Source organism: Pinus tabuliformis, chromosome X (genome assembly GCF_031772625.1).
Source record: "Pinus tabuliformis cultivar Carrire ecotype Pingquan chromosome X, CPIR1, whole genome shotgun sequence".
NCBI classification, from domain to species: Eukaryota; Viridiplantae; Streptophyta; class Pinopsida; order Pinales; family Pinaceae; genus Pinus; species Pinus tabuliformis.
The window spans coordinates 625712205-625734729 of record NC_142308.1 but is presented as its reverse complement, the minus strand read 5'-3'; positions in this window follow the sequence as shown (position 1 = coordinate 625734729).

Genomic DNA, 22525 nt, shown 5'->3' with positions numbered 1-22525 from the left:
CTGGTCAATTGTAGTCAAAGAGGTTGAACTTCAGCCCTGCAACTTCCTCAGAAAGTCTGGCCAAACTATCATAGTCAATGTTGGTAAAATAGGTTCGCGTAGCACTCAGGAATAATAAATTCCACTCTGACAGATGTCATTTTCCAGATTTTGAATTCCACAACATACCCTCATAATCTAATGCCTTTTGACGATGCCATGGCACTAACTAGTGCGATGCACTGATGCCATGCGATTATGAGGGTACATTATACATAAGTGCCATGGCATCGTCAGAAGGCCTTGGATTATGAGGGTACATTATGGGATTCAAAATCTTGAAACTGATATCTATGAAAGTAGAATTTATGATAGTATTGGGAAGTTTCTAGGTTCCTTGTAAGTTGAAAGACTAAAAAAATCCCAAGTAACATATTAAGTTGTTGGGATAAAGACTAACAATGTGATTATGAAGGTAGTGGGGTTATGAGGGTATGTTGTATGTAAGTGCCATGTCATTGTCAGAAGGCCTTGGATTATGAGGGTATGTTATGGGGATTCAAAATCTTGAAAATGACATATGGGCCATGGCAGAGCGGAATTTATGATTAAGCATTGGGAAGTTCCTAAGTTCCTTGTACATTGAAAGACTAAAAAAATCCTAACATATTAAGTTGTTGGGATAAAGACAACTTTGGAACACACTAGGCGGGGTCCATAATTAGAATTGGAGTGCAATTGCATGAAGGTAAGAACATTGTGTGGGAGCGTGGTACTGGTAAGTTCCATGGCATTGTCAAAAGGCCTTGGATTATGAGCGTATGTTGTGGGATTCAAAATCTTGAAAATGACATCCGTCAGATAAAAACTTATGATTAAGCATTGGGAAGTTCCCAAGTTCCTTGTACGTTGAAAGACTAAAAAAAATCCAAGGTAACATATTAAGTTGTTGGGATAAAGGCTAAACTTCGGAATCCACAAGGCAAAGTCCATAATTAGAACCGAAGTGGAGGCCATCTCCATGTATGTCCATGCTCTCATATATGAAATTTTATTTATTATTTTTCTGTCAGCATCCCTGGAATTGCATTGCATAGACACGTGGTACTACTAAATTCCATGGTATCATCAAACGACCTTAAATTATGAGGAAATATTATGGGATTCCAAATCTTTAAAATAACATCTTTCAGAGTAAAATTTATGATTAAGCGTTGGAAAGAAAGTTTCTTATATGTTTTTCTTCTTCCAATTAATTTTATTCCCTTAAATATAGTTATTAAATAATTTTATTTAAATTTTAATGAAAAAGGATTAAATTTGATGATTAAGCTTTGATATTAAGAAATTGGCCAAAATTGACGTTATTTTCTTTGGTTTGCAAATATCAAGGTTGTATGTGGATTGCAAAGATGAATATTGGCCAAAATTGACGTTCTTTTCTTTGGTTTGCAAATATCAAGGTTGTATGTGGATTGCAAAGATGAATATTGGGTTGAGAATACGTGGCATGCAATACACAAATATTGGATTTATAATTATTATATAGTTAATGACATTATCCGTTCATTATGCTCGTTGGCTATCTTGACTAACAAATGCTGAGTATGTTGAGTCACATCTTGTTTTTTCAACTAGAGTCATTATTGAATGTATGATCATATGGATCAATGGGAATGAAAATGGAATTGACCTTTTGAAGCATTATAAGCTTACTTCTTACCACATGAATAAAATGGAAAGTGTTACAATAGGCAGCAATAAGGCTATGGGTCCATAGTTGATGTATTTAATGGGATAATGATAAGCATGTTGTATTAAATTTCAATGGTTTGTAATTATTCCATCCTTAATAAAATTGATGAAGAGATGATACTTATGAATGGTGTTATTTCATAGATGGAGATTAAAGGGAAACAATAAGATTATATATATATATATATATATATATATATATTTTTATGATTTTGAAGTCAATTATTGGTGAAAACTTATCCAGTATGACTTAGTAGTATTTTTCACATTTTTAATAATGATATTCATGTGAAATAACACTCAATGTATTGATTTTTTATTGCTAAGTTATTACATTAAATTACTAGAGATACATGAACTTAAACTAAAATATTGACTTCACTTAAATACAAGATTTAAATTCTTATGATATTAATGCATATGAGCCTTAAACCTTACTCACAATAAAATTTTCCTAGCACAATTATCTTGTCCTTGCACAATAATTTTGGGTACAAGTTTTGTTTAAAGAGTGTACGTAATGTTCCATTTTGCCAAACTTTAGTTTGTGGAGGATTGGGTACTAGTCCTTGATCAATGGTGATGAATTGTTTTATTTGTGGTTTGGAAAATGATTAATTCTATGCTTTGTTTTGGACATTTGTACCTTACTTCTTAGAGATGTACATGACTACATGCATATATGATATGTTTGATTGCCATCTAATGATGGGATGTTCTCTAAAAATGTATTTACATTCCTTCTTGTTGAGTTGATGAGAATATCTATCATGATGTCGATATGATTACATATGTGATTACTAATTAGTTGTCCATACTTAGACATGGTTACTTTATCATATGATTATCATAAATGACTAACAAATTTGTTAAATGAGAGTGACTTATGGGAAGTTATCCAGAGGAGAAGTTGCTTCTAGCTTGAGTGTTATAGTAAGTTTTTATCCTCCCTACTTGGAGTCAAAACCTACTTTAAAAATGTTTTCTCTTCATGAATCGATCGTTTATTAGGGTTGAAAAGGAATTAGCAATCTCATTCTCTCCTATGAGTTGGAGGGTAGGAATTGAAACTCTCTCTCTCTCTCTCTCTCTCTCTCTCTCTCTCTCTATATAGATATATATATATATATATATATATATATATATATATATATATATATATACATATATATATACATATATATATATATATATATATATATATTATCTCCAAGCCATAGGAGATAATGAGATTTCCAATGCCTACCCTACAAACCCTCCCCCCCACACAGATAAGAACATTATGGAAGTCTAAAAACATATTTTCTAGAAATTATATTATGGATGTTGAGGAAGCAATGATAGGAAGAGCCACCAAGAGTAACCAATGATATCATACAATTGAGTTTGAATATGACATTTATTTACATGGTTGAGATATTTGATAGCTATATTCTTGCATTTATAAGACACAAGGGTAAAGCCTTGGTAACTTACTAACATATTGATGACTATGGTACAACACTGGGAGTTTGATAAAGGTGAATGGTCTTAAGATAGAGACAAGGAACTTCATGATAGAGGTAAGGAATCTCTTTGTAGAATATGTGGGATAAGAAATTTAATAAATTAGAAAACAAGAGTAGAGATGTAGAGGATACAAGTCTACTCTAGGTCCTTTTATTGTGAGAATATGGGCATGGAGTCCTTAATTCATGGTTATGATTTAGGAAATGTATAATAAGGGTGTGGAATCCTTGCTCCCTCAAAATTTAATCTTTGAGATTTTTATCTAGGACAAATTAAATGTGAGTGATCCCCATGATGGTCTTAATTCATCTGAAAGTTCCACAATTTAGAGGCAACTTGGAATATTAATATTTTAGTGAAATGAGGATTGTTTAACTTGTGAAATTAAATATGAGGGGAAAATATAAAGTGGCACATAAGGGTGTGATAATTCATCACATTGTGAAAATCTAAAAATTGGAAAAGGTAGGAGTGCAACATAAGGGATAAATGATTAAGAATAATAGAATAAGAAAATTAAGAATTTTTCATGAAGTTCAAGTGGCAAGTCTCTTAGAGGAAATACAATGGGTCTCCATGGTTTTTGTTTTGGAGGAGAACTTTAAGGAGACAATCTTGAAAGAATGTTGTGGAAACTAAGTTATGTGCAAGCTGAATTTAATGGCTTTACTTTACATATCCCTCTTGTCGGAGGTGCTCTTCTTTCTTGGCAAGTTCACTAGATGGGAAAGCCCACTTGTGCAACAAATTCTACTATCAAATTCCATTGTAGGCCCTAGTTGTGATCCCACATAGCTTAGGGTACTAGGAAAGAAGTTTCCTTGACTATAGTTGGGTAGAAAATGTTGGCACACAATGACTTGGACACCACAAAGAATTTGAAGGTTGGAGCACTTATATAGCTTCGAGGAACAAGTTGCTAGTTAGTTGTAACTTGTATTTACTTATTCAAGTTATTATGTCGATAAACATGTCTATTTTTAGAATAGGAATTCCATAATTTAATCTAGCTATTAATAATTATTACGTGATGGTACAAATTTAACCTTTGTGGAATATCCATTAAACATTTTTAGTAGTGGTCAAGATAGAGGGTTGAAATTTATCTCAAAGGTAGTTATGCTCTTTTTTCTTTTCAATTTAATTAAAAAAATGACATGTTCACAAGTGTCATTGAACTCATATTGCCTATTGTTTCTTTGCTATGTTTTCCTTGTTACATGTTTTTCAAATGTATATATGTTTAATTCATATATGAATCATTTTTATAATTAATAATAATAATAATTTAAAATAAAATTATAATTTAGTTAATCTTTGGCAATGTGAAATGTATCATGAGGTAAGTGTCTTCATGTCTATTATGGATTGATGACTATTAACAATTACAAACCATTTAATTTATATGGATGCACTAGTTATGGTTTTTTCAATTTTTAATTTGGTAGTAATATGTGAACCATTGAACACAAAAAGGATATCTTTGTAATATGATATTAGAGCTAGTAAAATTATTGTTTTCTTTTTCATTGGGGTTTGGTAAGAAAATATGGTAGTAGCTAACTTACTGTTGTAGTTGATGTGCTAACACTTTCTTAACCTTGTGTAAATTTGTTGTGGAATTTACACTACGTACATAAAATAAAAATGTCTGAATGATTTGAAAAAGATGATTGATCGTTCCAAGGCTATCTCAAATGGTAAAATCTTTTGAAAGTAACCAAGTTTTTCTTGGGGTAATTATGTTTCTTACTCAATTGTAATTTAGAGTTTCTCTATAATTTATTTGCAAGACTTTTCAATGGTTGGGAACTAACTAGGTTGAATCAAGGTATGAGTTGATAGTGGGCTATAATTTCAACCTCCATTCAGATGAAATTTCAAGTTTCACTTTGATTGTGACCCCAACTTGCAATGGATACAACAATGAGTAGTCATGCATGGCTCTTAGGTAGCCTTGTTGAGCACACACTTATACTAAGGAGGGTAGGGGTGGTGAGGGAATTAATATAAGAAATTTTTACTTATTTAAGCAATCATGAACCATAAGAAAACAAGAACATATAAGATCTATCAGTGGTAGAAAATGGAACACAAGATTTATATGAAAAACCTTTTGAAAGAAAACCACAAAACTAATTTTTATAATTATTTGTAGGCACCAACCTACTGGAGACACCAATTCCCACTAGTACAAACATTGATAGGCACCAACTTAATCTTCCAAATCTTTATAGAGACCAATCTACTAGAGACACCAATCCCCACTGCTAAACACCAACTTATGAAGAGACACCGACCTTTTTGTTTATGTGGTGACTTTCCCAAAACCTGTTGATTTTTAACCTCTTCCTAAGAGAAAAATTGTATAGCACAATACATGTCCAATTATTTATTTATGATTATGAAAATTCTAAGTCACTTCGGTATGTCTACTTACATTCCTAAAAATTTCACAGTTTGAAGTGTCCCAGAAAAAGAATTATAGTGAAAATTTCATGACCACTTTTGAAATTGATTTCAAGGCCAATCAAAAACTCTAATTTCCACAGGGTATATCTCCAAAATTATAATGAACTAGAATATGATATTTTTAACAAACATACCTTGAATTGTTTTCTCAATATGCTCAAAATTTCACGATTTGATTCTTCATAGAAAGTGAATTATAGTAAAAATTCCAAATTCATGTGTTTAAAACTAATTTCAAAACCATTCACAAACCCCAAATTCCACAAGGTATATCTTTGAAATTCTAGTGAACCAAAATCTAAAATTTTTGCTAGATGTACCTTGCTATGTCTTCTTGATCTGCTCTAAGATTAATGGTTTGAAATGTCTCTGAAATGAAATTATAACAAAAATTTCGAGATAACTTGTTTGAAACAAATTTCAAGGCCAATCATAAATCCTAACTTTCTTAACATATATCTTCGAAAGTATAGCGAACCGAAATTTGAATTTTTAACCAGACGTTCCCCTTGATATCTCCTCAACATTTGTTGTAAATGTTGTTATTTATGTCAAACGCTGAGACCTTTCCAACGATATATGGCATGCCTTCTGAAAATATTGTTTTTGGATTTTCGATGCCCCATTTGGATACCCTATCTTCGAATTCACTTTTACTCCAATTACCCAGCTCAAATGGGAGCATAATATATATGGATGGAATTCTTATTCTGAGACCTTTCCAACAATATATAGCACCCCCTCTAACTCCTTACGGTGAGGAGAAATGATTTTTTGAATAATTATTATATATTTCGCTAGTTGCACAAATCAACCCAGGGAATGGACAAGTTGGCTCTAACCGAGCATCCAAAGAATTATAAATAAGCGATGAAGATGAGAGTTTTAGCCACTCACTCAATCCAATTCGAGTTTTTCTAAGCAAGCGAAAGCGCAGTTATGAGGTTCATACCTTGTGAATAAAGTGAAGTGAAGCAGAGTTGGAGAGGTTTTATGTGGAAAGGTTTTTTGGCACATTTTAGGAAGAGCTTTTGGCATTCTTTGGGAAGGTTTTAGGTCCTACTTAGAAGGCAAGTTGCATAGCTATTCTAGAGGTTGATTTTCAACCCTACTGAAGGCGAGTTTTAGCCTTGTTGAATGTTTAACTTCAGACTTGTCGAGGCCAAGTTTAAGGTTTGTTCTAGGGGCTGAATTTTGGTGTTTAAAGGTTGAGTTCAAGCCTAGTTTGAAGGCCAAATTCAATCCTAGTTATTTTTTGGTGTTTGTAAGGCCGATTTTAAGTTTGGCTTGTGCATGAAGTTGCAATGCTATTATAAACCAAGTTCTAGTTTGATTTTTGAGGTGGATGAGGCCTGTTGGAGAACTATTGCAAGGATTTGTGGAGAATGAGTCTCGTTGGCTAAAACAATGTTAAAGGAGTTATTAGTTGAAGTAGTTATGATGATAAGGTGATGATAGGGTCAAGCCCTATTGTGGACAAAGGTGCAATAAGAACAAGGATATATTGGACAAATTTTGTGATAAACATTTGGGCTACGTAAGGTGAGTGTTTAATGAAAACGTTGATAGGCCATAGGAAGTGGACCTTTAAGGTTGTAAAGGCTTGCTTAGTTCCAAGTGTGTTGAAAAAACCTATGTAGCAGAATGAAATCTACAATATTGAGTACAAGTTTCCAAGTGGGAAAACCTTCTCTTTAAGCCTAATCAATGATAGTTGAACAATGAACAACAAGAGTTATGGAAATTGAAGTGTCAGATGGACAAACTTCTTTTCGATCAAATACAAAGCACTGACATGTAAGAGATCAACTCTAAAGAGCTAAGTCAAGAAGCCTAGTTGAAGAGCAAAAAGTTAAGTTGTACATGTAAAATGGCTATGATCAAGCTTGAAGGCGCTAACCTTAGTGTTGCATGGTTCAATGACAACTCATTGAGGAATTTGTTAAGGACCAAAAGTTATTGATGAAAGATCCAAGAAACAACTTGACGATGTAGGTTGGTGCCTATAGTTTGTTGAGTTGGTGCTCATTTGGGGAGCATTGATGTCTATTGTAGGTTGGTGCCTACATTTGTTGAGTTAGTGTCTATGAAAGTAGTAAGTTGGTGCTTACTTTATACAAGGAAGTTTACAAAATGTTTACAAAAAATATTGAATAAATGTTTCTTGTGTAAAGATTTGTGTTTCATGATTTATGTGCATCAAATGTTTTAAAATATACAAATAGTTAAAAATAATGAAATATTGGTTCAACCCCTCGTACAGGGGGGCCCAACCCCTTGAACTGGTCATCCCAAGAAGGAACACTAGATCCTGGCCAATCAAGTGTAGTGAGTGAATGGATTCTGTGTTTAAATGTGGATGATGTGGGCTTTGATTTGAACGACCGTGTGTTGTTAGTGGCTTCTTTGATTGGAATGGGTGGGACTAAAGATGGCCTCAAAATAGACCTGGTACAAAAGGACACTAGAGATGAACTACACATGGGTCTACGAAGGCAATTAATTGATTCATTAGATTGATTCGATACAAGGCATTTCCAACATGTCAAAATTTCATTATTTGAAGGATACTCGAAAAAATTTAGAACAAAAATTTCAAGATGACTCAATGACTCCACTGATCCGAATTGGATCCATGAAGATTATCAAAGTGCCCTGACTGTATCAAAACAGGACAAACTTCGAATTTATGAACACAGAGCGATCAGGAAGACCTCTAGACAGTGGCAGTTTGTAGCCAGCAAGGAACGACGAGGACCTTGGTTAAAGCGTGTTGACCGAGGCCCATGGAGACCGCGTGGGAGGCAAAACTGGCACTTGGGAAGCTCGGATCGGGAAACGGAGGCCATTTCTAATCGCGCATCGCTGGGAAAAACCCCTCGAGAAGGAAAAGCCCCAAAGCGCTCGGTCGCATGAGAAGCCGGGAAACCATGGGGAAAGCGCTAAGGCGAAAGGCGGGTCCCGTGCTCCAAAACAGGCGGTATATCGGGGGCACCCTTGGGCGTTAAGCGAATTTCGCTGAAAACGAGTGATTCCATTCAGCGCACGACACATGTCCGATGGATGAGAGAGAAAACCACCTCCCATCGCGTGCTAACGGTCAAGCAAGTCAACCGCGTGAAATGAGTAAACAACGTAGGATCTGGGGGCTCCAGATCTAACGGCAAAGATTGTGCCCGATGGAAGAACCGGATTTGACAGGGGATTAAGTCGCAACACATAAGAGTTTGACGTTCGATTTGACTGCTGAGTCGGCAGATGAGTCATTCCACAGTGTAACTGAAAAACCGAACCGTTGAGGAAGAGCTGGCGCAGTTCGTGAGAGGACAAGTGGCCACCTCCCTGTGAGACGTTGGCGATGACACAGAGGCAAGGAACTCCAAGCGAACAACAGCAAGCGAACCAAAGGGGCGGAAGAGGAAGTGAACAGTGAAAGACAGATTGGCTTTAAGCCATGAACAAACAGAGAATAAGACAGAGAAGAGAAGGACGGAGATAGAGAGAGTGAGAGCAAAGAAAAGACAGTGAAGCAAGAAGCAGAAGACAGAGAGCCGAGCTAACCTTAGGCAGCATTGAGCAGACAGAAAGCTTGAGAGGTTCAAGCAATCACGGAGAGGATCTGTCGGGGAATCGAGTACCACATTGGACTCCTCCCATTAAAGACCAGAGAGGTCCAGATTTGGTAAGGAGAAGAGTCTGTGCACTCTAGTGGCTTGGGGAATCCAGGAACCACCCTACCAAACATTATCTCTTTCAGGAGACTCAAATTGAGCTCCTCATTGTAAATCTCTGCTTTAAAGACAAAATAAAAAGAAGGGCACCACTGAAAGCTGGACCAAAGATGTAGCCCTGGAGAATAGGGTGAACTCCTTATTAATTGTTGTGTTCTTGCATTTGCTTACTGTGTTTTCCGTACTGTTTTCCATTTCCCAGTGTCTGTGTATTTTGCAATCTGATCGATCCGTTACCTAAAATAACATAGACACACACCAACACATAAGTCTGTAATACCTTCATTCATCAATTAATTAACTGAGGTCACTCACGAGTGATTTTCAGATCAAGTGGTATCAGAGCCCTAGGCTGTTAAGGTTAGACAAGCTTGTGTTGGTTTCGCTATTGAATGTAACTAGATAAAAGCTCAAATTAGGAGAAGGAGAGTTGGTCGAAACTAATCCTGAAATTGGGAGAGTCTCCCCTCAGAAGACAATGTCAGAAGAAGGTTCTATGGGGCCAGACCCTCAATTCATAGATAGTTTCCTAGCCATAAAGTCCATGGTAGAGGAAATGTATAGGGACTTTAGAAAACATGAGGAAGATTCGTCAGATTTCAAACAAGACAAAGGAGAAGATGAGTCTCACTTCCATGACCACTCAAAAAGAAAAGGGAAAGAGGAAAGCTTTCTCACACCTTTTAATAGCCCTGAACATAAAAAGAAAGCATCTTTGATCAAACTAGATGTTAAATTTGATTTACCTATATATGATGGAGAGTTGAATGCAGAAAAGTTAGACAATTGGATTAGAAAAATTGATGTTTATTGTAGAGTGCAGAGTATTGATTCAGATAAGAGCAAGATTCAGCTGGCAAGCCTACGCCTTGGAGGCACTACCTTGGTTTGGTGGGAAGGCAGGACCCAAGCTGACATGAAGAGACATGGTAAGACTATCTCTGTCGAGAGTGAATTTGTTTCTGCAATTAAAAAACAGTTCTATCCATTGGCCTACATGCAGCAAGCCATGATGAGTTGGCAAACTCTTCAACAGTTGAAAGGGTAAAGTGTGCAAGGGTACACTCAAGAATTTAGAAAGAGAGCATTGAATCTAGGAATCTCATTAGACTCTCCTGAGACTCTGTTGAAGTACATTGGTGGTCTACACAGCTACATGACGCACACCATCCTCATGTTTAATCCCACTAGTATAGATGAGGTATCTGTACAAGCTACTCATCTAGAAGCTAGATGAAAGAATGGAAGTCCAGAAGTTGGGGGATCGTCCCAACCCACGGCAAGCAAGAGTAAGGAGAAAAGAAAGCAGAAATGGAAAGCAAAGAAGGCTAACACTGCATATAAAAGCAAAGCTTCATGCACTCACTGTAAAAATGATGGGCATGATGATGAGCACTATTGGATTCTACATCCAAAGTTGAGACCTAAGAAGTTTGGGGGCAAGAAGAAGAAAATTGTTATAGCTATTCAGAAGGATTTGAGGTCAGACTCAGCAGATGAAACAACTATTGTAGCCACAAGTATAAAAGGTAAGAATTTTGAAGCATCTACTAGTAATTCTGCACAATCTATTATTGATGAAGAAAATGAGAGAAAAAGACATGAGCTTTTCCATATTCGATTCATTTCCAAACATCAAAAGATTGATACTTTGTTTGATAGTGGCTCACAATTAAATTTAATTTCTGAAGCAATTGGGATTAGTAACTACACCTCACAAGAAACCATACCCATTAGGATGGTTGAATGATAAAGCACAACTACAAGTGACTAGATAGTGCAAACTCAAGTTTTCTTTTAGGTCAGCATTTGTAGATGAGGTTGAGTTAGACATAATTCCTTTGGATATATGTGGAATTGTTTTAGGAAGTCCTTACTTGTATGACAGAAAATCTATTTTCTATAGAGTTGAGAACAAGTATCTACTTGTTAAAGATGGAATCGAATAGTTTGTAAGAGCTCATAAGCTCAAGAATAATTATACTCTCATAAACTCAGGGCAGATGAAACGAATGATAAATCCATGTAAACAATTCTTACTGATGGTTGTAAAGGAAAAGAAACCTGATAAAACCAATGTATTTGAGGGCTATAATGCTAAAAAACAAGCTGATTTAGAAAAGGTTGTTTCAGAGTATGATATCTTGTTTCAAGAACCTAAAGTTCTGCCACCTAAAAAGGAAATAGTACATGATATTGTTTTGCAACAAGATGCTCCATTGCCTAACATTGGAATGTACAGGTTGTTTGCTTTAGAGAATGTTGAAATCAAGAAGCAAGTGCAGGAGTTGCTCGAGAAAGGGTTCATCAGACCTAGCACATCACCATGTGGGTCACCAATCGTTTTGGTGAGAAAGAAAGATGGCTCGTGGAGAATGTGCATTGATTACCGAGCACTAAATAATATAACAATAAAAAATTGTTATCCCCTTCCTCGCATAGATGATCTTTTAGATCAAATGAAGGAAGTTGTTTATTTCTCCAAGTTAGACTTGCACAGTGGATACCATCAGGTCAAAGCTGCAGAACAAGATGCATGGAAGACTCCTTTCAAAACAAATAAGGGATTGTATGAGTCGTTGGTTATGCCTTTTGGCTTAACTAATGCTCCAGCTACTTTCATGAGATTAATGAATGATGTACTCAAACTTTTTCTTGATGATTTTCATCTTATGTATCTGGATGACATTATGATATTTAGCAGAACATGGAAAGAAAACTTAAAGCATGTTAAGTAGACACTAGATGTTTTGAAAATAGAAAAACTTTATGTTAAACTCCCAAAATGTGAATTTGGAAAAACATCTCTGAACTATTTGGGTCATATAGTAGGGGGTGGTGAATTGAAGATAGATCCCTCTAAAGTGGTAGTCATTGTAAATTGGCCTAAACCCAAATCTGCTACATGTTGGGTTGTGTTATATTCTTTCCATGTATTTAACAGGGGGTTTGAGGGGCACCCGTAACCCCACTTTATGGGGTCCGGGGCAATGCCCCGGAAAATTTTGGTTTTGGGCCCTATGTTAGGTTGGGCAGACCCACCTATGGTTTTATGCATGATTTTCACACATGTTTTTTGGACGATATGGTTTTCGGTCCATGGTATTGGATGCTTCGGCATGCATAAATATGTATTGTAACATTGAAAGGAACATAATGAAAAATCAAGCTGGTAGTCCCGATTTTGAGATCCATGGGAAAATCTCTGTGTATATGTGTTTTATGTGTTCTGTTCTTGCATTATTTATTTTCTGTGTTTTAGAATTCATATGCAGGTAATTTCTATAATGGGTTAAAACCTACATTTGGTATCATAGCATATTTGGCTTCAAGGGGACACCTTTGTTGCTGAGGGGTTTCGCTCGGGCTTGTGGTAGACCCTGCTCAGTGGGAGATCTGTGAGATCGATTCTGGTGGTGAAAGAAGATGGCGAGCAATGGAAAGATAGAGATCGAGAAATTTAATGGTCAAAGTTTTGAGTTGTGGAAACTCAAGATGGAGGATCTGTTGGTGGATAAAGATCAGTGGATCGCGGTAGATCCAGGTACTAAACCAACGGGAGTGTCTGATGAAGAATGGAAGAAGTTGGATCGGAAGGCAAAGAGCACAATACGATTGTGTGTCTCAGATTCAGTATTGTTGAATGTATCAGGGGAAGCTACAACAAAGGCTTTGTGGGACAAGTTAGGGACTTTGTACCAATCTAAGTCTCTAGTGAATAAATTGTTCCTGCAGAAAAAGCTTTATAACCTGAAGATGAAAGATGGAGACTCAGTGACAGAGCATTTGAATGCATTTAATACTGCGGTAAGTCAGTTAGCATTTGTTGATATTAAAATTTCATATGAAGATAAGTGCATTAGTTTTTTTTGTTCTCTACTAGATTCGTGGGATAGTCTGGTTATTGCAATAGGTAGCAATGCAACTGCCTTGCAATTTGATGAAATAGTCTCAGCCTTGCTGACAGAGGAGATGAAACGGAAAAATATGGAGAGCCAAAATGGTGATGCCTTGTCTGTATGAGGACGATCCCATAACAGAAACAAAAATAAGTCATCGAGTGAGAGATCTAAATCTAGAGGGAGATCTAAATCTCCAGGAAAACCTGTAAAGGTGGTGTGCTGGAAATGCGGAAAGGAAGGCCACTTCAAAAGGGACTGTAAATCTAAAGCTCCTGACAAAGGAAAGGGATCTGATGAGGCTCCTTCTGCAGAGGTGAAAACCACCTCAGATGAAGGTGGGGATGTGTACTTGGCTTCTTCAAGTACACATGTAGATCATGAGGCATGTTTGATTGACTCAGGTGCATCCTTTCACTTCACTCCCCATAGAGAGTGGTTCCGCGAGTATGAGAAACATGATGGTAGTAATGTCTTCTTGGGGGATGAGAGGAAGGCTAAAATCGTTGGTCGCGGAAAGGTAAAGTTGAAATTGCAAGGTGGAAGAGTTAGAAAACTTCTGGGTGTTATACATATTCCTGCATTGGCCAAAAATCTAATTTCTGTAAGCAAGTTGGATGATGCAGGTGTAAAAACAGTGTTCGAGAAGGATACCTGCAAGATGGTTCGAGGAGCACTGGTATTGATGCGGGGAATTCGGATTGGAACTCTGTACAAGCTGCAAGGTAGCACGGTTGTTGATGGGTGCAACAGTTCTATGGTTCTTGAAAGTGGAACATAAAATCTAGTGGTCTCTGAAGAGAAGACCATGTTGTGGTATCAAAGGCTTGGACATATTGGAGAGAAAGGCCTTCGAATACTTCATGGTAAAGGTATGGTAGAAGGTATGAGTAATAGCTCTCTAGATTCTGATTTTTGTGAAAATTGTGTATATGGGAAGCAGAATCGAGTGAGTTTCCCTCTGGTGGTAAGAGGGCGAAACCGATATTAGAGCTTGTGCACAGTGATGTGTTTGGACCTGTGAAGGTTCCATCACTGGGTAAGTCTGTGTACTATGTATCATTTATAGATGACTTCTCAAGGAATCCATGGATATATTTCCTTAAGAAGAAATTTGAAGTCTTTGACAGGTTTAAAGAATTTAAGGCTCTCGTGGAAAATCAAACAAAGAAGAAGATAACGGTGCTGAATACAGATAATGGTGGAGAGTTTTGCAGCAAGGAATATGAAGAATTCTGTATGAAGTGTGGTATAACACGGCAGAAGACTACTCCATATACACCTCAGCAAAATGGAGTTGCAAAAAGAATGAACAAGACATTGATGGAAAGGGCAAGAAGTATGCTCAGTGGTGCCGGGTTAGGACAAGAATTCTGGGCAGAGGTGGTGGAGACTGCATGTTACCTGGTCAACAGGTCACCTTTATCAGCTTTGGAGGATAAGACTCCACATGAGGTATGGACTGGTAAGAAACCCTCTCTTTCACATCTAAGGGTATTTGGATGTGATGCATATGTACATGTTCCAAAGGAGAAACGAACCAAGTTGGATAGTAAATTTGAAAAGTGCATTTTTATTGGGTATAAAGATGGTTTAAAGGGTTATAAACTTTGGAACCCGGTAACAAGGAAGGTTGTGTACAGTCGAGATATGGTGTTCAGAGAGGTGAAAGATGTTATTAAACATGAAGTCCAACCAAAGGAACCTGAGAAGATAGAGTTTGAGTTAAAGGAGGAAGAATCAGACTCTACAGCAGAGGAGGAATCAGAAGATGAAGAGCCACAAACTCCGGCTGTGAGAAGATCAGTGCGAAAAAGAAGGCAGCCAGAGAGGTATAGTCCATATGCTTTCTGTTCAAATTTTGCTTTGTCTGTTACTGATGATGATCCCAGAACTGTGAATAAAGCAGTAGATTCAAAGGATGGAAAACTCTGGAAAGAGGCCATGGTTGATGAAATGGCATCTTTGCACAAAAATGAGGCTTGGGATCTAGTGGAGTTGCCAGCTGGGAGGAAAACCATTGGCAACAAATGGGTGTTCAAAAAGAAGACAAATGCAGAAGGAAAAGTGGAGAAATACAAAGCTCGGTTGGTAGCATAAGGTTATTCCCAGGTGCCGGGAATTGATTTTGGTGATATTTTTTCTCCTGTTGCCAAGGTAACTTCTGTTAGTGTCAGTATTTCCAGCCTTCCTCTAGTGATCAAACGTGCTCTTACAAAGTGATTTTTTGAAGTGTCAAGGTCAAATTTTGTCATTTCAGTGAGTCTTCAAGCAAAATTTGGTCACTAGGCATTAGGTCTAGGGTTTTCTTTCACTCCTAAAGTTGTCCAAATGTCGGTCCAAGTCATCATTCTACTGAGTCTATCATCATTCATAGGGTTGTCATTATCATGTCAATGTCTAATGAGTCATTTTACACCTTGTTCATGCTTCAGTTGCGCCTAGGTAAGGTCATTCCCCTCTCCTAGGGTTTTGAAGGTAATTTCTCTTGGACGGTCAAATCATCAGCAAAACTTATATCCTAATGTTCATACACCTTCCCCTATCCTTAAAGTACCTTATAAAACACTTTCCATCACTGAGATTCCCTAAATTCCTCATTTTCGCGCAAACCCTAGTTTCTTGCTACAACTTGGCAATTTTCTAGGTTGGGCCTGTGTTTTGCCCTTTTGGACCCCTTCCCCTCACTCGATCTCCGTGATTCCACTTTCCCCTGCTTCCTAACATCCCTCCCTACTCCCCAAAATTTCCCCAAGAATTTACAAACCCCTCATCCCCTTCATTTCGCTTCATTTCCACAAAATTCCTAGTTTCACACATCGGGATAAGTTTCATTCAAAAGATGTTTCAGAGCAATAAAAGATGAATTTTGGAAAACTGAGAGAGGTTTTTTCCACCACATGCCAAAGAAGAAAAACCTCCTTCACGTTTTACACAGGTGTCATGGTTTTGGAGCAATGTCAAAAATACTGTTGCCTCAGGAGAATCGAATGCACCTCTGAAGTGACCTTGGGAAAATCAAGTTTTCTCCTAGCTTGGTTGGCCAAATGACTTTCTTGATGAGTCAAATGATAACTAGACACAAAGAGATTTCCAATGAGCTATCATGAGCTCAATTTGGAGTTGAGGAACGCATTCAAAAGTTGACTGCAACAGCACTCTACCTTGAGGCAACCTCATTTGGCACATTTTTACCAATCTTGGGAGATTTGTTTTTTACAGGGCAAATGAACTCCAAATTGAAAAATTCCAGTTGTGTTGGAAATTAGACTCAAATACCTTTCCAACGAGCTATCCTTCGCTCGATTTCGACACCGGGAAGGCCTCCAAAATCTTCTTGCAAAATGCACTATTCAGTTGAGTGCGCGCTACGCATCAGGGAGGGCGCGCTAAGCGTCAGGGGCGCGCTACGCATCAGGTTGCCTTTCTCAGTGAAAATTTGCACGTGCGCTACACGTCAGAGGGGTGCTACGCGTTGGGCAAGGCGCGCTACGAGTTGGGTTTTTTGCCCTGTGACTTGCCAGCAAGCTCTCAAATTCTCTCTTAACTCAAGAAAAATACAAAAACTTCATTGGAATGAGCACAAAGATGAATGTAAGCGAATGGAAGAACAAATGAAATGCATAAGCATCTTGCGTGATTTCCCGTTTAGATTCACTAGAGAAAGCATAGAGAAGGTGGAGCGGGGGCATATAACATGTTGCTCTTTCTTAATGAAACAAGGACTTCATCAAGATAATTTATGGAAATTTGAATGTACATGTGGCCTGTCATTGATGGCAAGCAAAGCTGCAATTGGTGAATGTCTCGAAGCTGAGTTCCTCAAGACAGAAGGCAGTTGGAACTTGCCAGGTGACATGTGCCCCTGCAGAGAGCCTCAGAGTTCCCTATCTGTCGTTTTGAGAAGCTGGGCTGATTACTACAGCTGGAGATGCCTCCCTCTTGATTCACCAGTTGCTTTGCTGTTGCACTGGGTGCTACAATTGGAAGTTTTATTGCAAGTGTATGGATGACATAGACATCATTGACCTTGACATCAGTTCTCCTAGCTCGGAGCTAAAGGAGATCATTCAGCAACAAAAGGCTGAAAATCACTTGTTGCAGCAGAAGTTGGAAATGGCAAATTGGACAATCAACTACTTAGAGCAGCGCAACAAACAGTTAGAGGATGAACACACTCTTGATGAGTTGCGGAGGATCCGAGAAGACCAGAACTTGGCTCGCAAGAGACCCGGTGATTTGACACCTATTGAGCAAGGGCCTATGCTCATTCGGGTGAACACTCATTTAGAGAGGTTGATAGCCAAGGCAAACAGGGACAAAGATATGCTCCGCCACATGAAGAATCATTATTAGGCTCGCATGCATGTGTGCAAAGCAAAAATGAAGGTACTCAAAGCACACTTGGCCAAGGCATTAAAACGGAGGAAAAGGCCCGATCCACTTCAAATTTTGGCTGAAGCCACCTTGAAGGAGCATGGTGCTCAATGATACACCCCCAGCTCAAAATTCAGAAAATTTGGAGCAATTTTGGTCAATTTTGAATTTTTTTTTGCTAAAAACAGGGTTTTGCCCTCAACGCGTAGCGCGCCGCGCGCTACCCTTAAGTTGGGGAGGTCCATTTCACAAAAACTCAACATTTTTGGATTTTTCATGACAAATTACACTTGCTCAGCCACTGCCAAGACATTTCATGGAGATTTGAGCCCCCAAAAGGTCAAAAAACAAGCAAAAAATGACATTCTGCCACTTTTTGGACACACAGGAAGCAGTCTTGGGAGATTGCAATTTTCGAGGGGCAAATGGCCACCAAATTGAGAAATTCCACTTGGGCTGGAGAGTAGACATCCAGGCCTTTCCCACAAGCCCACTTGTGCCTCATTTGGATGCCGGGAAGTGCCTCAAAAGTGGCTTGAAAGGCGCACTACGCGTTGGGAAAATTTGCCAGTTTTGCACCTTCAGCTCAGGAAAACGCAACATTGACTAGTTTTGACTTTTTGGTGGGATTTTTCATCCTCTTTGATGTAATTTCACGTTTACATGACACTTTTTTACCTATTCTAGAAGATTCATTCATAAAATGGCAAAAAATTAATGAATGAATTGGTTTCCTAACTTATAGAGGCAAGTTGTTTTGATTGCCTAGATTGTAGTGCTCAGTTTAGAATTGGTTGAAACAGCTCCTAGGATGATGAGCTCGACCCCTAGAGGCTAGGGAATGGGTTGGCATGGTCTATATTATGTATTTTCCAAATCATTTTCATGGTTGGAGAGGTTGGACTCTTGAGGGATAAGCTTAGACTGTATTACTCTTTGTATCTCTACAATTTTGGCAAAGGAAAGACCAGGGTTTTGTAGCACTATTTGGGATTCCTGTGGTTATTTGTGTTGATGGTGTGTTTCTCTCATGTACTTGTAAGTTTGTTATGTGTATCATTTTCTTACTCCTCTTTTCTGCACATTAAGTAAATGAAGTGTTAAGGTAGAATTCATGGTTTCTATGCTCTGCCTTTAAGTTTGCTTAATATCTATGTTTTCATCTGTCTAAGGAGAACTCTCGAAGGTTTCTTGCTCTCTTTAGCTCCTCACCGGTCATTCCTATCCATTCAATTAATTCAAAGGCATCAAGACAATCTCCTACCTTGCCCCAAAAAGACCTCTGCAAAAACTGTGTCTCATCCCCGCACCCAAAATTGTTGTGCTCAGTTTTCCAACAAAACTCTAAAAATTTAAAATCAAACTTTCCCTATCAGTTTACTAGCCTAAAATCAGTGTTCTTTATTGGTCATCTCCGCCCTTTGAAGACCTTTTGCCGAGATAGACCCGGAGAGAGCCCTCTCCTGTCCCCGTAGGGCTAGCTACGAGGCTAAGTGGTTTGATGTTGCCTTGGATTTTGTCTTTTTCAACCTGAGGCCAAATTCAAGCGCTAACATATTGGCGACCATACTGGGGAAGAAAAAATGGTTTGCTGGTTGATGTCCTTTGTTTTATAAGCTACAGACGGAGTCTGAAGATATGCCAGGTAGCCTTCGAAACGTTTTTGCTTTGCATTAGTGAAAGTAGATAAACGTTGCTTCAGTCAATCTCCGGTCTAGCTTGTAAACGTAACATTTAACTTGTTAATTACCCCAGTACATGTACCAAGTTCAGATCTGATTGTTGATGGTGGACAACGATCAGACACTTGAAAGGCTGAAATCATTCACCTGGCTACTCTAAATCATTTTCGAGATCAGATCCAAAGACTCCACTGGAGGATGATCCCGACTAGCCAAAACATGAAAGGACAATATGGACAGATTAGGTACTCAAGTTGGAATTTCATCCAAGACATTTTGTTCTTTGTCATAAATTATTTCTTCTCTTTTCCCAAGAATGTCAAGAAGGCTTTGCAAAGTATACTGTATTTGAGAAGAGATCCTCGACCTGCAGTTGATTCTTTCCCTTTGAAGATTGTGAATACCAAAGATTTGCATACCTTTGAGCTTGATCAAGATCCTTTTTCCAAATTTTGTGATGACCATCTTCAAATTGATGAATCTCAAGAGACCAAGACTGATTCTATACCTGCTGTACATACCCCTACACCTTGTAAAATTCAAGATCGGTATAAACCTCTTGTTTTACCTTCTGTTCTCCATGCTTTCCCCAAAAACTATGATCTATACTTGCCGAGGTTTGATGGTGAAAGTAAGAATGTCAATGTTGAGCAACATGTGCAGAATTTTGAATCTTTTCTAGATCTTTTTTAAGTTGATGAAGAAGATGTCAGTATAAGGCTTTTTACTCTTTCTTTGCAAGCTAAAGTGAAGAGTTGGTTCAAAGCCCTGCCTGATACGAGCATCTCAGATTTCCAGCAGTTCGTCAAAGTTTTTCTCGACAGGTGGATGATCGGGCAGAACCTTTTCTTGATTGTAGAAGAGTATAATCAGCTGAAAAGACTACCAGGGGAGACAGTACAACAGTTTTCGGCCAGATTTAACCAAGTTTATTATTCGATGCGAGTTGATATAAGGCCTACTCCTAGATCGGCTCTCTTGCACTATCTGGGTGCCTTTGATCCAGAGATGGAGTTTCAGCTGAGATAAAGGGATATTGCAACACTTCACGAGATGCAAAACAGTGCAGTAAATGTAGAGGCTCATCTGTTGATCCGACGGGCAAGGTTGAAGGAAGAAGAGATGAAAAACATAGATCCGGAGGAATCAACATCTCTAGAGGTAGAGCTTGACATTTTGGTAAGTGCAGTGGAAAAGATGATGGACAAGATCAACACAAGGAATGATTATGAAGTTCAAGGCTCGCTGATTGAAGAAGAACAAGTTGCTGATCCAAAACATTTTGTTTCTTATCCTAGTTGTCATAGATCTGATAATGATTGTTTTGTAGATCACCTTGGAGAAGAGAGATCTGTTGATATGACATGTATGCTTGATGATGTCTTTTATAGTGATGATTTGCCTCAGTTTGATCAGTATGATGATGATTATGTTCTCCAAATAGAAGCTAATCTTGCAATCAAACAAGCAGCTAGTTTGTGGGAGGAAGAAGTTCATTTTCAGCAGCTTGAATACAATGTTCAGTCATCACATATGAGCTATGACATTGACGAGGAAAGTGCAGCAAAGTTTGAAGTAAGTGAAGGATCTTTGCCTTTTTGTTTTGATTCATTTCAGTTCATCAGAGATAACTACCATGCAATCAGAAATCAAATGTCAACAAGTCTTGATTTGAATCATCTTGAGAGCAATGAAAATTTTGTTCAAGACTTCTCATATTCAGATTTGCAACCCCCGAAAGCCATTGATTGTCAAGTTGCAGCTGAAGACTTGGAAGTGGAAACACATGATTTAATGATTCAAGGTGACTCCGTACCACTCTGTTTTGAATCATTTCTGTTTTTGAAGGGTAGATTGCATAGTAGATCTTCAAATGAACAGCCTATAACAAATCAGCAATCTCTCAGTGTTAATTTTGAGGATGAGACAGATAACAAAATTCTTGAGAAGCCTGTAGCATCAGATTTGCAGCCACCAAATGAAATTAAAGAGCATATTACAGATGAAGTTGTGGAAGATGAAATACATGATTTGATGATGCAGGAAGATTCTATACCCTTTTGCTTCGAAGCATTTCAGTTTATAAGGCAGAATCTTCGTAAAATCTCTCAAGAAAAAGATGAACAGCTAGAAGGATGTCATACATTTTCAATGGATACATTACAGCAGTCTTTTCAAGTTTTTCATGATCCACTAGCTGGTGTTTTGGATGAGGTTTGCAGTCAAAGTCTTTCTCCATTGACTACATGTGAGCTTGAAACATGTGCTGATATGAATTTGATCCGGCAGTCGGTTTCTTTCTCATTTTCAGCAGAGGTCTCGTCACAAGGCTCAGATCAAAGTTTTCATTCATGGTATGAGGAAAAGAGAAGTAATCCATTGGATGAGCTAAGTTCCATTGTGCTTGAATTTCAAGATCCTTATGCAGTGTTTTTGGAGGCGGATAGAGAATTCATACCAGTCAACGGATCTGTTTCTAAGTTATCATGGGAGTTGCCTTTCAATAGTTCTCTCTTGTTGTTCATAAGTGAGCACTTGCAGAGAATTCGAATAGCAGATGGAATACTACTTGGTTGCATTGGTTGTTTCATTTCACTTGATCAGGTGATGAATGAAACTGTTAGAGTAGGTTTTGATGAATAAGCTCCACTTTGAGCATCATTTTCAGTTGGTCGACTGTGTTTAAGTATCGAGTCAGTTTTTAGTTGAGTCATGAGTCCTTTGTGAGTCAATTTCAGTCTTGTTGTTAAGTTAGTTTGTGTTGGTTTTCAGTCATGCATTTTAGTTTGAGTTTTTGACTCCATTGCCCAATGGACGAAGGCACTGTCTGCTCTCCCAAAGATCTGTCGTTCTTGGCACCTCCAAGGAGCTACCATCCCCATTGGAGCCAATGTTAGTTTCAGTCTTTCCATCCTTCCTCCAGTGATCAAACGTGCTCTTACAAAGTGATTTTGAAGTGTCAAGGTCAAATTTTGTCATTTCAGTGAGTCTTCAAGCAAAATTTGGTCACTATGCATTAGGTCTGTTAGTGTCAGTCTTTTCAGCCTTCCTACAGTGATCAAATATGCTCTTACAAAGTGATCTCAGAGTGTCAAAGTCAAATTTTGTCATTTCAAAGAGT